General features: G+C 44.0%; 1 protein-coding gene across 1 annotated transcript in view; it reads left to right on the forward strand.

Moving 5' to 3' along the window:
* The first annotated feature begins 444 nt into the window (after nt 1-444).
* The window catches only part of MAPKAP1 (MAPK associated protein 1), a 278,059-nt gene continuing 270,541 nt past the window's right edge, over nt 445-7,962 (forward strand). Inside the window, 1 exon segment of the mRNA XM_023217139.2 lies at nt 445-720. The gene's annotated coding sequence lies outside the window, so the exon portion shown is untranslated.

Below are 7,962 nucleotides of genomic sequence, written 5' to 3' on the forward strand. Positions count from 1 at the left end.
CATCCCATTCGATTCCCACAGCAATATACTCTAAAGTTGAAACTATTGCTCTGGATGGGAAAACCCCGAGGCTCAGAGAGGAGAGGTGTCACGTCCTAGGACACACAGCAAGTTATAAGAGCTGGCATTTGAACCCAGGTCTTTCTCATACAGAGGCTAAGCTGCCTCATCATTTATTTGTGGACGAACTAAGGGCTTTTCTCCGTGGAAATGGGGAGAAAGAAGATTCAATGGAGAAGCCTAACACTGATTCCCGCTCAAGACAAGTCCAGGCACTGGCGCATGGTGCCAGAACTCAAGTCTCCGACCCAGGCCTTTCCCTGCACTGGAGAAGCGGCGCGCATGCGCCAGGCCTCCCTCCCGGCCCCGCCCCGCTGGAAGCAACCGCTCCTTGCTTTCAGCTCTGGGGCTTGCGCACTACGTCCCCAGCCAGAGGCTCCTTCCCGGTCGGGGACTTCCGGAACGCTGGAGTGTGGTTCCGGGTCGTGTGCGGCTCAGGGTAATAGGGCTGCTGCTCGGCCGGCCGGCGGCGGCTAGCAGCAGGGGCATGAGGGCGAACCCGGGAAGCGGCAGCTGAGCGGGCCGGGAGGAGCGCCGGTCCCCGTGGATCCCGAGAGTGCAGAGCTTGGGGCAGGGGCCGGGAGGCGTGGGGGAGCCGGGCCCTCCCCTCAGGAACGTGTCCCGGGGCCGACCCGGCCCGTAGTGTGGAAGCAGCTTCAGGTAAAGGTTGCCCCAGCCGCCAGCTCCCTGCCCCAGCCGTCTGCTCCCCGCCAGCCCACCAGTTTGCCCACCTGGCGGTCCTCTCACCCCTCCGCTTTCGGCGCTGCCCAGCGGGCCGCCTGCCGGGCCCTTGTTCAGGTGGCCCGGGAGCATTCGTTTCGTGGCGGTTTCCAGAACTGGAGGCTGTCAGGAGTCTGAGGCGGGTGTGTGGTTTAGGGGAAAAGAAGCCAGCGGACCTGGTAGTGTGGGTGTGGGAGGTGCGGTTGACTCCGGCAGTTTCTGGTCCTGCACTTGGCAATATCTAGGTGCCCTGGTCTTCATAATGTGAAAATCAAGGTTTTCAAGCATTGACTGTGTGGTCCCTGTTTCCTTGAGTCCCTTCTTCCCATCCCCCTTAAAGGGGTTAACAGCCTCATAGACTTTTCTAGCTACAGTGCTTCTGGAACTTTGATTCATTCTTTGTTTATAGGAGTGGCAAGGAGTCCTTTAGATTTGTTTAAGGCTGGGAAAAAGAGATTGTAGTGTAAACAAGACTATGACTTGAACCAGAGACTCCCAAATTGACTCAGAAATTGGTTAAAACTTCCTTTTGAATGAATGAAAGTAACTTTGGAAGCCCCCCACAGTACCTGGCACTGTGCAAAGCACCATGTTGTTATAAACCCAAATCGGCAAAGTTCAAAACTTTCCCAGGTGTGAACAGTCAAATGGAGACACATTGGTTTAAAAAAAGCAGCGTCCTCAATCTCTGACAAGCAGAAGGAGCGGATCCGTAATGTTAAAACCCACCTGAGCAGAAGCTTAGATACGGGTTTTATTCCGTATATTTTATGAGCCCACACAAGGTGCCTAGAAAACACGGAAAGAGTTCTTGATGAAGCAATAATTGTTTTCATGTTTTTCAGTTGACACTCCTCCGGGATTTGGGGCATGCTGGTAGCCCTTTCCCATTCATCTGTGTGCTCATGCCTACCTTCAGCTGTGTGTCCCAGACTGCACTTACACCCCCTTACATCTGTGAATCTGGCTCCTGGTTACCTTTCCAGTTCTGTCTGAAAAGGTCTCCTTCTTTAATTACCCCACCCTGATCCATTACTCCAAATAAGTAGGATCTCTAATCATTTTTGTTCTTTCCTATTCCATTGATTTTTGTAGAACATTCTCCCTACCCTGCCTAGGTTTCCCCTTTTCTCTTTCAATCTATTGAGATGCTTCCCACGGCTCAGCTGAGTTGGCCTCGCCGAACCAATTCGGGACAACCCCAGCTGGAAATGATTTTTCCCCCAGCTGGAAATGATTTTTCCTCTAGAATTCTATAAGCACTCATTTTTATCTACAATTATTTAACTTAGCAAATGTTTACTGAATATGTATATGTATATATATATATGCCAGGTACCATGCTAGGCAGTGTAGAGATAAGTAAGATTAAGTCTTTGCTGCCAGGGAGATCAATTTAGTGAAAGAGAGATAAGGGAAATGAATAATTCTAACACAGTGATAAGTACATTGTGTGAGAGTTCTTGTGATGGTGGTAATGTGGGAGAGGAATGGGTTATTCTCCTTTGAGGGGTGGGATGTGGCCAGGTAAGGCTTCATGATTTGAGGTAAACTAAACTTTGAGTATTTGGGTATTATGTAGGGGTTTCTATTGTTTAATCACTTTAATCTCAATTTACAGATTAGGAAGATCCAGAATAAATTAAACAGCTGGTAGGAGACAGAGCCAGGATTCAAACCCAGGTCTCTCAGATGCCTAAATCTGTTCTTTTTCCATTACATATCTTGCCTTTTTCTTACACCGTCTCTCTCTTTATGCAAGTACCTATTGAAACAAAAAGGTATATAGGACAAAACATTTGTATGTTAAAATGAATAGTACAGAGATCTTTTAAATGCAAAGACTGTGCTCTTCCAAGGCAAGGAGATGGCAGGTAGGTTAGCTCAGCTTTGAATATGAGCAGAGAAAACAGTCTATAGAAAATAAGCATGGATTCTGGATTCAATTCCTGGTCCCTGTTTTTACAGGATATGTGACCTTTGGCACATAACCCCAAGCATCATTTTCTTCAACTAGGAGTTAGGTTAGGGAATAATATTGACCACATGTAGTGTTGTATTTATTGAACTAATGGGGATAAAGGGCCTGGTTTGTGGTGAAGTCCCCCAAAATAAATAGCTATAAGATACAAAGGTATAATGCTTGAGGCATGGTTTTAGAGTGGTGAATGAGTTTACAGCCTGAGTCAAGCAAGTCATTGCTTCTTTTAGCAGGGTACAAGGACATAAAGTTGGAGGGGCAGTAGTGGTCAGAGTCAGTGAGGGTTTGAGTACCAGGCAAAGGAGGTAAATTCCAGTTTCTGCTAATAACTTTTCCAGTTAATACTTCGAGGATCTGTGATTCATTTCAGCAGTGCCAGGCAAAATGTTAGACCTTGGGGATACAAAAAGAAGTAAATTTGGGTCCCTATCCTGAGGTTATTGACATTCTAGTGGAGGAGATGTGTGTGCGTAGGTGAACTATAATAAAGTACTGTGGGTTCTAAGGTAGAAGTCCCCAGGAGTACCCTAGAGCACTGAGAAGGGAACATGGATGATGGTAGGTAATAGGTAATGAGTACTTACTCTGCTAGCATGATGTTAAATGCTTTATCTCATTTTTTTTCTTGTGTGAGAAGGTGTTATTAGCATCCTGATTTTACAGATGAGGAAACTGGGGCACAGAAACCTTGAATAACTTCCTTGAGTTTATGCTGCTGGTAGATCTGTAAGATAGAGGGGATTATCTGCTGAACACTGGGATCTGCACTCTTCGTTACTGCACCATGTTGCTTGTTCTTTGTGATGTGGATGGGGTCTCTCTGGAAAGGCTTCAGAGAGAAACTCGCCCTTGAGCTGTAGTTTCGGTGTGCCAGTCACTGTGAGACAGGAGGGATCATGAGGAATGGAAGTAGCCTTTGCACTAAAGGAGCTCACAGCCTCATCTGTTACTTTAAATGTTTTTCTTTTTTGGCGGGGGAGCTTGTTTTGCTTATTGACTCAAACCTGAAGACTTCAGAAACTTTTGCATTGAGTGGATTTATATGATTCAGGCTAAGATAATTTGCTAGCAATCGGTTATTCTAATGTATAGGCCTTACTGTTAAGGACACAGTCGTAGATGTCAAATTATATGACAAGGACTTCTGTCACATGACCTTTTTTTTTTTTTTTTGAGATGGAGTCTTGCTCTATCACCCAGGGTGGAGTGCAGTGACATGATCTTGGCTGACTGCAACCTCTGCTTCCTGGGTCCAAAACTAGGACTATAGGCAGGTGCCACCACGCCTGGCCAATTTATGTGTTTTTAGTAGAGACGGGGTTTTGCCGTGTTGTCCAGGCTGGTGTCGAACTCCTGACCTCAAGTGATCCACCTACCTTGGGCTCTCAAAGTGCTGAGATTACAGCCACCATGCCCGGCCACATACCTTTTTTCCCCATGGGAGGTGCCCTGACTTGTTTCTGTGAGTTTGAAGTTTTTGTGAAGTTTTTTTACTCAGAAGTCAGCATATTTCAGCTTGTGTTAAATTTAAGAGGCTTAATGGTTGAATGTGTTACTTAAGAGTCACACAGCTAATGTGTGATAGAGCCAAAAAAAAAAACTGGCCAAAAAAGAGTAAACAGATCTTCATTAAATGATTATTATTGTTCTGTTTGAGCATGTTCCTCAGTGGTCTCCAAGTCCGTGCCTGTTATGTACTAGGATGAGTAGGCTGGGCCTTGATGAACTGGAGAGCACAGGCCCAAACTAAAGGCGGCAGTTGCTGCTCAGCTCCACTTGTTTTTGTCATGTGAGGAAGTGGGCCCAGTGTCCTTGGATATTTTGATTTTTTTTTGGAAAAGATGCTGGAAATCTGGATTTTAATGTATTCTAATTTATTTATTTAACTTTTAGAGACAGGGAGTCGTTCTATCAGGCTGGAGTGCAGTTTCATGGTAATAGCTCACTACAGCCTTGAATTCCTGGTCTCAGGTGATCCTCCCACCTCTGCCTCCCCAGTAACTGGGACTACAGGTGCATGCCACTATGTGTAACTAGTGTTTTTTTATTTTTTAATTTTTTTTTGAGACAGAGCCTCACTCTTGTTGCCCAGGCTGGAGTGCAGTGGCGTGACCTTGGCTCACTTCAACCTCTGCCTCCTGAGTTCAAACGATTCTCCTGCCTCAGCCTCCTGAGTAGCTGGGACTACAGGTGCGCATCACCACACCCAGCTAATTTTTGTATTTTTAGTAGAGATAGGGTTTTGCCGTATTGGCCAGGCTGGTCTTGAACTCCTGACCTCAAGTGATGTGCCTGCCTTGGGCTCTCAAAGTGCTGGGATTACAGGGGTGAGCCACTGTGCCCGGCCGTCCGTGTACTAGCTAGTTGTTTGTGTGTGTGTGTGTGTGTTAAGGAGTTTTGCTCTTGTTGCCCAGGCTGGAGTGCAATGGTGGGACCTCGACTCACCGCAACCTCCACCTCTTGGGTTCAAGCAATTCTCCTGCCTCAGCCTCCTGAGTAGCTGAGATTATAGGCATGCGCCACCTCGCCTGGCTAATTTTGTATTTTTAGTAGAGACAGGGTTTCTCCATGTTGGTCAGGCTGGTCTCGAACTCCCAACCTCAGGTGATCCACCTGCCTTGGCCTCCCAAAGTGCTAGGATTACAGGCGTGAGCCACTGCGCCCGAGCTAGTTTTTAAAAAAATTTTTATAGAGACGGTGTCTATGTTGCCTAGGCTGGTGTCAAACTCCTGCCTTCAAACAATACTCCTGTCACGGCCTCCCAAATTGTTGGGATTACAGGTGTGAGCCACCGCATGTGGTGGATTTTAATGTATTTAGTTTAAAAATTTGCCATTAAAATTATGTTCATCAAAACATATTTGCGGGCTGAGTGTAATTCTAGGCTGCCTGATTGTGAACTTCAACCTACCTGGCTGCTGAAATTCTGGTACCTGGTGTTCAGAGCAGGAAGTACCAATACAGTGTTTTGCTTATTGATTAGAAATCTCATGGTAAATTGCCAGTGTGAGGGGGCATTGTAGCTTGCCCTGATACTTTTCGAGAGTGGCAAGGTGAATGCTTTTATTGTATAATCAGGCTAAAGTATAGATTTGGCTGGTGAGATGACCTTATAATACTTCTGTTTTGTGCTGTTAGCACTTTAAATGCTACCAGATTTCTTGTCTCTTGGCCTTCTCCACAATAGTATAAAGTGGTATTGTAAATTTGTTAAATGCTCTTGTATCTCTTATTTTCTTTAGTCTTCATAGTCCTATGAGATGGGTAGTATTACAAAGGGGGTAATCATCACCTATTGAGATGAAGAAATTGGCACCCAGTGAATCACAATTTAGTAGAAAGTGCAGTTGACTAGAGAGGGACTTGCATCCTGAATGTGCTGATACCACTAACAGCCTTTGGAGTTTGGTCACATCACTTACAAATCCTTGGATCTTTCTTCCTTTTTGGATAAATAATGAGGAGTGTAATTCAAGTCTTGCTGAAATTCAATTCATAGTATCCTATACTTGAGTATACTTGTATGAATATACTTTTATTATTGATGCAAAGTATACTGAATGTGTAAAACTTCAAAAAAAAAAAAAAAATAACATTTTCCAGTTCCCTATGGATTCATTTTAAGGTACTGTGTTACAAATAAGTACCATTTCAGCAGAGAAATTGGTAGAAAATTGAAGGAGTGGTTTTCTTTTCAGGATGCCAAGCTTTCTGTTTCTAACTGATATGCTTAAAGTCACACAACTGATTACTGGCAGACTCCAGTGGAGGTGACTCAAATCTAAAGCGCTGCCCCTCCTCTCTTGCTGGCAGGTCAGGAACCACTGCTCAGCTCTTCATCTGTTCTTTATTCATTACTTCCTTTGGGAAAGGCCCTTGATGGGCCAGGTGCTCCCCCAATGCACGCAGTGCCTATTGACTCTATATACTCAAGATTGAAAGAGGGCATAGAGACACCCAGCACAGTGAGAGAAATATGGTCAGGGAGTTCCCAGCCCAAGAGCTTAATTTATTTTTATTTTAATACCCAGCTTCCACAAGGCGAAAATTGAAGAAATACTGGTCTTGTGGATACTTGTTTTCATTCATACTCTATTGTATAAGGAAATAACATAGAATATAAAAATAAAGAGAATAAATCCTGAGCAGTCATTCAAAATTTATTAACTCTAGTTGGCAGCAGTCTAGATATGTTGGGGAAATGGATTTAATATAGGCAACACAAAATTTGGACTGAAAGTAGAATACAGTTTTATGTAATTGAAGGTGAGAAAAATGGGAGAAACCACTTAAAAAACAAAGCTGAAATTCTAGAAAGAACAAAAAGGTATTAGAATAACTATTGGAATTAAGTTACAGTAATTGCTTGTGAAATAAGTGGAATATTATATCACATTTATGCCTAAATATATGCAGTGTTAGATTCTTAATATCCTATACTTGAGTATACTTTTATGAATATACTTTTATTATTGATGCAAAGCGTACTGAATGCGTACAGCTTCAAAAAATAACATTTTCCACTTCCCTATGGACTCATTTTTAGGTACTGTGTTATAAATAAGTACCATTTCAGCAGAGAAATTGGTAGAAAATTGTTTGAAGGAATGGTTTTCTTTTGAAAATAAAGCAAATATTTAATCTGAACTTTGGTTACTGACATAAAGGAGACTAATGAAGAACTGAAATGCAGACTTGAATTTTAAGCAGTGTGATGTGGGGCTTTGGGCAGACCCACTTGGATTTGATTATTGGCATTGTCAGTCTGTAAGCTGGACAGTCTGCAAAATGGGGACAGTAATGCCAATCTCACATAGTTCTTAGTGAGGACTAAATGAAACAGTATATGTAAGTACCTAGTAAGTACTGTGATGCTTCTGGAGAGATGCAGGTCCAGGCTGAGCATCCCTACTCATAATATTCAAAATCTGGGTCAGGTGTGCTGGCTCACACCTGTAATCTCAGCACTTTTGGGAGGCCAAGATGAGCGGATCGCTTGAGCTTGGGAGTTCAAGAGCAGCCTGGGCAAAATAATGAAACCCTGTCTCTACAAAAAAATTAGCCAGGCATAGTGGTGCACATCTGTAGTTCCAGGCTGAGGTGGGAGGATTGCTTGAGCCCAGGGGACTGAGGCTACAGTGAGCCATGATCATACCACTGTACTCCAGCCTGGGCAACAGGGCAAGACTGTCTCGCAATAG

The sequence above is a fragment of the Piliocolobus tephrosceles genome, chromosome 14 (assembly GCF_002776525.5).
Source record: "Piliocolobus tephrosceles isolate RC106 chromosome 14, ASM277652v3, whole genome shotgun sequence".
Classification (NCBI taxonomy): domain Eukaryota; kingdom Metazoa; phylum Chordata; class Mammalia; order Primates; family Cercopithecidae; genus Piliocolobus; species Piliocolobus tephrosceles.